Genomic DNA, 9,956 nt, shown 5'->3' with positions numbered 1-9,956 from the left:
TTTCAGAGTCAATTTTAATGTAATTTTTTTCAGTTTTTCTCTATTACTAAGGCACTTTAACCGAAACAGTGATCCACTTTATCATGACCTCTACGGGAGATTTTTCCCTCAATGCATTTACGATGGAAACTTCTGATGTGATGTCAATGAGATGTGAGTTGATCAACCCATAGAAAGAATGGACTGAGAGCGCTGTGCTCAGTAATGTGCTGAGAGTGCAGTGTTCAATCATTGCCTGCGAGTGCAGTGTTCAATAATGTGCTTAGAGTACAGTGTTCAGTAATTTGTTGAGAGTGCAGTGTTCAGTAATGTGCTTAGAGTACAGTGTTCAGTAATTTGTTGACAGTGTAGTGCTCAGTAGTTTGTTGAGAGTGCAGTGTTCAGTAATGGGCTGAAAGTACAGTGTTCAGTAATGGGCTGAGAGTGCAGTGTTCAGTAGTTTGTTGAGAGTGCAGTGTTCAGTAATGTGCTGAGAGTGCAGTGTTCAGTAATGGGCTGAGAGTGCAGTGTCCAGTAATGTGTTGAGAGTGCAGTGTTCAGTAATGTGTTGAGAGTGCAGTGTTCCGTAATTGGTTGAGAGTACAGTGTTCAGTAGTTTGTTGAGAGTGCAGTGTTCAGTAATGTGCTGAGAGTGCAGTGTTCAGTAATGTGCTGAGAGTGCAGTGTTCAGTAGTTTGTTGAGAGTGCAGAGTTCAGTAATGTGCTGAGAGTGCAGTGTTCAGTAATTTGCTGAGAGTGCAGTGTTCAGTAATGGGCTGAAAGTGCAATGTTCAGTAATGTGCTGAGAGTGCAGTGTTCAGTAACATGCTGAGAGGGCAGTGTTCAGTAATCTGTTGAGAATGCAGGCAATTCTGTTGTAATACATGTACTTGCCTTTCTGTGCTGAAATTAAATAGCATTTATGTAAGAGTTTGTTTGTTTAAGAGAAGAGTTTGAGTGGGTGTTAGTTTCTGTGCCCCAGGCCTTTGGAACAGCCTGCTGGAGGGTACACAGGATTCTGCATCCATGGAGATTTTAAAGACTTCTTAAAGAATCTCAAGAATCAAGAATCTCAAGACTTGTCTCTTTAGCTGTTTAGCCATTTTTGCACAGTACTTCCTTACTCTGTTTAGTCTGTTCTATCTTTTAGAATTATTTTCTTATTTTTATTTCTATCTGACTCCTACTAATCACCTGCTTTTTATATACTCTTATTTCCATCCATTGCACTCTGATCTAATTTCAGTGTGCTTGATATTTTTATTTGTCTGTTTGATCTACCGGTGACAATAAATCCCTTTGAACAAGAGCAGCGAGAACGATGAGATAATGAGATGACTGTGGATGGTTTGTCGTTCCCATGCCGCGAGAGCAGGAGCGGTCTGACAGGTCTGACCTGGATAACGACCAAAGGTGCGAATTCCACACAACGCACAGAACGTGGCAATGCTGGGAGCTCTAATGTATCTAATGTATCACCTGGCTTAGAGACGATTCCACAGCCATTTTTATTACCAAGCTGATCCCTGACAGTGGCTACATCATTACGTAACCGAGTTGGATTATTAAATTGTTTTAAGTTTTATAGCAAAACACATGACACGTGTAATTAGCATCAGAAGAAAAGTTTAGTCATTCACTCATCCATGCACTACCAGAATGTACTGCAATACCCTACTGAACAGACTAGCACAGTCTTATACCACTATCATACTTTTTCCATCAGTTTTTACATACAATTCAGTACTGTGTAATAGAGTACCCTTTCATTTATTCATTTTAAGGTAAAATGAACCATTTGGTGCAAATTTTATTTTTGTTCCTACATTATTTGTCAGACAATAATGTAGGAAACTTTTATTTATACTATATTTATACTAATAATGTAGGAAACTTGTATTATATTACATTTTCCCTTATATCTAAGAAAAAATGACAGAAAAGTCTCTACCACTGCATATCTACCTTGTATCTGTCCACTCTTTTGGGGTCCCTCCACCCACTTTAAGTCTTCCATCCTTCAATCAACTAACAGGTTAAAGCTGTCCTCCCAACCACAGTTAACTGTAGTAAGGCATCAGTGTAGTATAATGGGCGTATAAAGGAGTTGGTCCTGTAACCTAAAGGTCAAAGGTTAGATTCCTGCGTAGGACACTGCCGCTGTACCCTTGAGCAAGGTACTTAACCTGCATTGCTTCAGTATATATCCAGCTGTATAAATGGATGCAATGTAAATGCTGTGTAAATAGTTGTGTAAGTTTCTCTGGATAAGAACGTCTGCTAAATGCCTGTAATGTAATGTAATGTTAACAAAGTGTCAGTGACGTTATGATGTTTAGTCCTTTACCTTCAAAAGTGACACTAACATTCAAGCAACCACCTAAACACACCTTACCTGCTTTGCATATTTATTTGTCACACATATCTAAAATGGCTAAAGGAGATATTTCTGATGAGACTAGATGAAAGATAAATGTAACTTAATCAAATTTGCAGATATTAGTCAAATTTGCAGATGATACAAAACTGGGAAGCCCAGCTAATAGTCTGGAAGCTACTACAATAATCCAAGAAGATTTAAATAAAATCGAGAAGTGGGTTGAAATATAGCCAAATTAAATGTAATATAGCCAAATGTAAAGTTCTGCATGTGGGAAATAAAAATATTAGGCAGGATTACTTTATGGGAAAAACTGGAATGTGCTCAGTTTGAAAAAGATCAAAGCCTTTCTGGTTCTAGGCACTGTGCTGTCGCAGTAGAAAAGGCCAACGGGATGCTGGGATATATAGCCAGAATTATTGAGTATAAATCCAAGGAAGTTATACTTTTCTTATACAATACATTTGTTAGAGCACACCTGGAGTGCTATTGTGTGCAGTTCTGGGGACCGTACTACAAGAAAGATATAGAGGCTCTGGAGAAAGTTCAAAGAAGAGAAACAAAATTGATTCCTGGTATGAAAGATAAAAACTATGAGGAAAGACTTCAAGCTTAGTAAAAGGAGACTCAGGGATGATTTGATTGAGGCTTTTAAATTCATAAAGGGGATCAACAAAGTGAAATTACAAGAGATTATTCAGGTTGAGTTCTGTTAGTAGAACAAGGAGACATGAATGGAAATTAACAAAAGGTAGATTCCACACAGACATTAGGAACAGTTTTTTCATACAGAGAGTAGACAATGTGTGGAATAGCCTGCAATGTCACGTAGTAGAGGCAGAAACTCTGGGGATTTCCAAGACTAGGCTTGATATAGTGTTAGATACTATCTAGTCTGTAGGTAATCAGAACACTAATTTAGTTAGGAAACTGGTGAGCATCGTTGGGCTGAATGGCCTGTTCTCATCATTATATTATGTTATGTTAACTGCATAAGAAAGGTGAAAGTCAAAGGAAAATAAGTGAAAAATCTGCAGCTTCCAAAACTGGAGTTCACAAGATTATTGCAAGTTACATAGAAAATGGCACTCCTAACAACTGAGCAAAAATTGGTAGACTACCAAAACTACGACCATCAGAAAGACCGTACTTAAAGATTTTATCTGAGATAGGAATAACTGAAGCTCCAATTTAGCTTCAGATGTAAAGAAATTCACAGTTGTTTCCGTCAAGCATCCCCTGTGAGAAGAAAATTCAATGCTTTGGGTCTGTGAAGATGTGCGGCTGTCAAAAAGCCACTATCTATAAAGAAAATAAACAAAAGAGAAAAAAACTTGGACTAATTGTCATGGTTCTGTGTTTGTCTGCGTTTCCTTTTTTGGGTCGCCAGATGGCGGAACTTCAGTTGTAGCTGCCTTTTCCCTGTTTAATTGTATTATTGTTTTCAATTATTCTATTGTTTTTTGGTTATCTCGTTTTCCCTTCCCTCTCTGTGGTCTGTTTGTGCATTGTGCCCTCCTGTGCCTCGTTAGTCTATTTAAGTTCTCTGTTTCCCTGACTCGGGTGCTGGTTCCTTGTGTTTCGGCATGTGTTTCTGCCCTGTGTTTCTGCCTCTGTGTTTCCGCCTGTGAGTTTCTGCCCGACTATGTATGTTTCTGCTTGCTGTTCTTCCCCTGTTCGAGTTTGGCTCTGCATGTTTTTGGTTTTTTGAAGTTCTGCTTTTTGTTCTGAAATTTTAACATTTTTTCAGACTGGCCCTGCATGGCCTTGTTATTAGTTCCTGGTTTTGTTAATTGTATGAAAGTAAACTCAAATTTTCCTTTTGATGCCTCCTGAGTTTCTTCCCCCACTCTGCGTTTGGGTCCTACTTACCCGTTACCTGACAGAAGGAACCAGCCAGTTCTGGACCCAGCAGAGACTTTTTTTTTCCTCCTCCCTGGGGTTTTTAATTTTTTGCTTTAGACATGCCACCAGTCTGGAGCAAGCCGGTGGGCACTCCGAGGCCCATTGGATCCAGTCCTGTCGCTAGACAGATGGCCAACAGACTCTTTGACATAAGTCAGGGATCACGTAATTTATTGGATTATGCGATTGAATTTAGCACTGTGGCCACACAGACTGATCTGACCCAGTCAATCGTGTGCCAGATATTTCGGGACGGCATGAGGGACCCGCTCCACAGCGGGCTGATTTACTCTGGGCTTGAAGGGTGTTCTGACTTTAAAGCCCTAGTAATAATGACATTTCACTGGGAGGAGTATCTGCGGCGGGGGGGGGGGGGGGTACTGAGATGCCCCCTCTGGCCGAGAAGTACTCCAAGCCCAGTGTGCCAGAGCCTGCTGTCCCGCTGGAGCCCGCTGTCCCGCAGGAGCTTCCTGCCCAGCCCGCTACCCCGCAGGAGCTGCCTGCCCAGCCCGCTGCCCCACAGGAGCTGCCTGCCCAGCCCGCTGCCCCGCAGGAGCTGCCTGCCCAGCCCGCTGCCCCACAGGAGCTGCCTGCCCAGCCCGCTGCCCCGCAGGAGCTGCCTGCCCAGCCCGCTGCCCCACAGGAGCTGCCTGCCCAGCCCGCTGCCCCGCAGGAGCTTCCTGCCCAGCCCGCTGCCCCGCAGGAGCTGCCTGCCCAGCCCGCTGCCCCGCAGGAGCTTCCTGCCCAGCCCGCTGCCCCGCAGGAGCTGCCTGCCCAGCCCGCTGCCCCACAGGAGCTGCCTGCCCAGCCCGCTGCCCCGCAGGAGCTGCCTGCCCAGCCCGCGGCCCCACAGGAGCTGCCTGCCCAGCCCGCTGCCCCGCAGGAGCTTCCTGCCCAGCCCGCTGCCCCGCAGGAGCTGCCTGCCCAGCCCGCTGCCTCGCAGGAGCTGCCTGCCCAGCCCGCTGCCCCGCAGGAGCTGCCTGCCCAGCCCGCTGGCCCGCAGGAGCTTCCTGCCCAGCCCGCTGCCCCGCAGGAGCTGCCTGCCCAGCCCGCTGCCCCGCAGGAGCTTCCTGCCCAGCCCGCTGCCCCGCAGGAGCTTCCTGCCCAGCTACAAGATTTTGAATTCAGTATGACTTTTAAATTGCTATAATTGAAATGGAATTGATCTAAGATTACAAAGAGCACATTACTTTAAATCTTTCGGCCAGACGTGCTTTCAGATGGTTCATTTTGAGTGATGGCTTCTTTCCTGATAATCTCCCACACACGCCAGTTTTAGGCAAACCTGGCTTACACTTTTTAAGAATGTACATGTTTGGCTTATTACCTTATAACCAGTGGTGGACAAAGTACACAACCCCATTACTTGAGTCAAAGTATAGATACCCCTGGTCAAATATTACTCCACTACAAGTGAAAGTTGTTCAGTCAAATTTTTACTTGAGTTAAAGTACTGGAGTACTTGCTTTTAAAAATACTTAAGTATTCAAAAGTACATTTTCTTTTTAATGCCAATGGGTGCTGGTTCCTTGTGTTTCGGCATGTGTTTCTGCCCTGTGTTTCTGCCTCTGTGTTTCCGCCTGTGAGTTTCTGCCCGACTATGTATGTTTCTGCTTGCTGTTCTTCCCCTGTCCGAGTTTGGCTCTGCATGTTTTTGGTTTTTTGAAGTTCTGCTTTTTGTTCTGAAATTTTAGCATTTTTTCAGACTGGCCCTGCATGGCCTTGTTATTAGTTCCTGGTTTTGTTAATTGTATGAAAGTAAACTCAAATTTTCCTTTTGATGCCTCCTGAGTTTCTTCCCCCACTCTGCGTTTGGGTCCTACTTACCCATTACCTGACAGAAGGAACCAGCCAGTTCTGGACCCAGCAGAGACTTTTTTTTTCCTCCTCCCTGGGGTTTTTAATTTTTTGCTTTAGACATGCCACCAGTCTGGAGCAAGCCGGTGGGCACTCCGAGGCCCATTGGATCCAGTCCTGATCTGACCCAGTCAATCGTGTGCCAGATATTTCGGGACGGCATGAGGGACCCGCTCCACAGCGGGCTGATTTACTCTGGGCTTGAAGGGTGTTCTGACTTTAAAGCCCTAGTAATAATGACATTTCACTGGGAGGAGTATCTGCGGGGGGGCACTGAGATGCCCCCTCTGGCCGAGAAGTACTCCAAGCCCAGTGCGCCAGACCCTGCTGTCCCGCTGGAGCCCGCTGTCCCGCAGGAGCTGCCTGCCCAGCCCGCTACCCCGCAGGAGCTGCCTGCCCAGCCCGCTGCCTCGCAGGAGCTGCCTGCCCAGCCCGCTGCCTCGCAGGAGCTGCCTGCCCAGCCCGCTGCTTCATAATTAGCAAACGGGCTACCATTAGCTTACGTTTACATACCTCGACATCAGGGGTTAAACTGGGATTTGGGAGGTGGGTGGACCCTGAGATCCGGTGGGAGGTGGGTGAAAAAAGGCACAAACCAATGAATGTCTCAGCTCAAAATAGTTGTATCTTTAATGGATTATGCACATAATTGTAATTAAGGAAAACAATGTTTGAAAAAGAATGTATACTGTTGATGCAAGCTTTTACATAAAGTATTTCAAGTTATTGAGTGTCATTAATGCTAAGAATGTTTTTACCCACAAAAATAATCGGTCATCATTTTCTTTTGTCCTCCCTTTCTTCCTCCTTTATCCATCTTTCTTAAACTGTCGAATTGAAACAAAATGAAACCAGCGGTGACTGGTGACCTGAAAATTGGTGATGTGCAAAACTTTCCTTTAAACTAATCCTTGAGCTCAAACTGTAGGCCTTATAGCCTACAAGTATTTTAATTTGCAGTACGAAATTGTGCACATTTTTAATCAACATTATTTGTGGATATATGCACTACTTTCTCCACCCTTGAATTCATGGCAAATATCTGCAATGCGTAGATTGTAATGTAATGTAATGTAATTGTAATTGTAAACAAAATTGAAGTGCAGGTTTTGTTTTTGCTGGTTATTCTGAAAGCTAACACGGTAGATAACAGACTGGTGTATCTTGTTTGTTAAGCGTAGACTACTTGGTGATTAAAATGGATTTTTAACGGATAAATTGAATTTATGATTTAATCCTCCTAACACGGTATGAAGACGCTGTGTGTTAGGCTACTTGCCATTTGATTAGTCCGATTGTTGGCACGCTTGATAATAAAGGAAAAATTACTAATGAAAACAGGTTGAGATCAATGATTAGTTTAAAGGAAAGTTTTGCGCCCCATCAATTTTCAGCTCACCAGTCGCCGCTGAATAAAAAGGTATGTGGGGAAATATTAAATCTCAGTTTAGCTGCTGACCAGCAACCTGCTGATTTTGCTCAAGCAATCAAAGTTGCTGTTAATAATAGCCGGTGTTCGTGGGGGCTGTTTATTCATCTCTCTTTAAAATATTGCATAGATGAAATTACCTACCGCGTCCGCTTCCAAACAATCTAGACAATCAACAATATTTTTCTTTCTGTGCCTGTCTATATAAACGACTGTTCGTCCTTTTTTCTGTTCGTTCGTTTTTTTTCTTCGGATTTTTGTTGGTTGAGCGAGTAACTGACTAGAGGGAACACATGGACTGGAGCATACTGGATTGTCATAGTTATTTGTAAAACTGCCAGTAAAAATTTTTTTATTTACTCACCAAAGGTGGGTGGACCCGTCCACCCGCGTCCACCCCCCAATTTAACCCCTGCTCGACATGCTTTTTCAGGTTGGACGGCGAGTTTTTGAATGCAGTGATGTAGTTTGTGCGCGGTAAGCAGAGTAAACATTTAAAACAATATGAATCTTTTTGAATTTCACAAATCTCAAACATGGACTTGAAATATGGCCAAGGTGGCGAAGAATCGTCCTTATCTTCTGCCGTCGCCATCATTACCGCCGCCAAGTTCAAACTGAACTGTTCAATCACTGGTGCAACAAGCAAGCATTTTGAACTTGACCTACAGCGTAGGAGTGGGCTACTGTGATTTGTTTTTCTCCTGCGAGGAACACAGCGTGTGGCCAATCGCATTTTAGAAAAGAAAAAAAAAGATTCAACTGCTGACTTCAAAGCTATGCTTCAAAGTAACGAGTAAGGACAACATTCATAGAAATGTAGTGGAGTCAAAAGTACAATATTTATCTTCCAAATGTAGTGGAGTAAAAGTCATAAGTTTCCAAAAAAAAAAAATACTCAAGTAAAGTACAGATACTAGAAAAATGTACTTAAAAGTTACAATCTCGAAGATTTCCGTTTCGTTCTCTTTGGCGGTACCAATGGCGAAAAGCAGTAATTGCAGGTGTGTTTTTGGACCTCACTTCCCAGAGATCCAACCGGATCCAACCAGTGTCGCCTGTGTGACGTCAGTCAGTCGGCACCTGGGCCACGCCAACTATAACACGTTCACTGTTTACTGAATAAAAAATGGTTGCTGTAAAAGTAACGTTATGTACATACTCATTCATTGTCTAACATTAGGCTAACTTAAGCTGTATTTACACTGCCGAGCCGGGTTAAAATGCTGTAGCAGACTAGAATTAGTGATGATCAATTTACACAGACGTTCTTTATCCACCTTTTGGCCGGTATTAACATTTTTACACTGCAGAGAAGAATCCGCGGGATTCGCTGTGGCTCCTGCAATTATGTATCTCGTGCACAATAAACACTGTCGTTCTCGTGAATGATTGTTGTGTGATATTTTTGAAACCCCGCCTTGAAAAATGTTACCCCTGGTGTTTCTGGTTTTGCCAGCTAAACTGTTCGAGTATAAAGCTGAACTGGGTGTTAAATTAGCAATCCGAACAAGAAGAATAAAACAAAGGAGATTTCATCAAAAAAGGGCATCAAGGCTGAAGGAACCTATGAGGAAGTGTAATAAAATAATAACAACATGAAACCATACTGTCGTATTTTTTATTTAGTTTTATCCGGCTTGACATCTTTACAGTGAAATCAGACCGGCTCTGCTCCACCTATACCCCGGGTTAATGCTCTGTGTAAAGACGGCTTTATTCCGATCATTATAATATACTGATGATGTAAATAACGGTAACGTTAAGGCCAGTTCAGATCAATGATTCGCAACGAGACGAAACGGTTTTAGAATGTTGCAGAGAAAATTGCAGTGGTGTGAACTGGTTATCTGCAGAGCGTCTGAAGCCTTTGCCAGGGGTTTCAAATGACCCAGCTTGTCAAATGGCCAAGTGCAGTTAGAACGTTTACAATCAGATGTCTTGGAATTTTGCAAGTCTTGTTGCGAATCATTGATCTGAACTGACCTTTCGTTAGCTACATTGCAACAAAGCAGCATTGCATTCGAGAGACGTTTTGCCAGGTCGGTACCAGTCGGTAGCGTTTAGCGTTTTTTCTAATTGTTAGCTGACATTAGATTGTGTTAATTACATTAGCTAGCTAGCTAACGCAACGTTACCTGATATGAGAGATGGCTACTGTGCGCAACTTTGTCTAAACTAATGTTGCCTTTCTTGACATGGTCCGGTAGCTAGCGTTAGCTGTGCAAATAGCTAGGCTATGTAATTTAGTAACGTTATATTGTCATCAAATGTAATACGAAATCTACCTCAACAAATAATATGACCTCTCGCGTTACACAAAAACCTTTTAGGTTTCCATAACCCCCCCTTCCTCTGTTACTGTAATGCTAGCAGACACCGGAAAAAAACTGTACGCCGCTCACA

This window comes from Anguilla anguilla, chromosome 1 (assembly GCF_013347855.1).
Source record: "Anguilla anguilla isolate fAngAng1 chromosome 1, fAngAng1.pri, whole genome shotgun sequence".
NCBI lineage: Eukaryota > Metazoa > Chordata > Actinopteri > Anguilliformes > Anguillidae > Anguilla > Anguilla anguilla.
Note: the sequence above shows the minus strand (reverse complement) of the source record.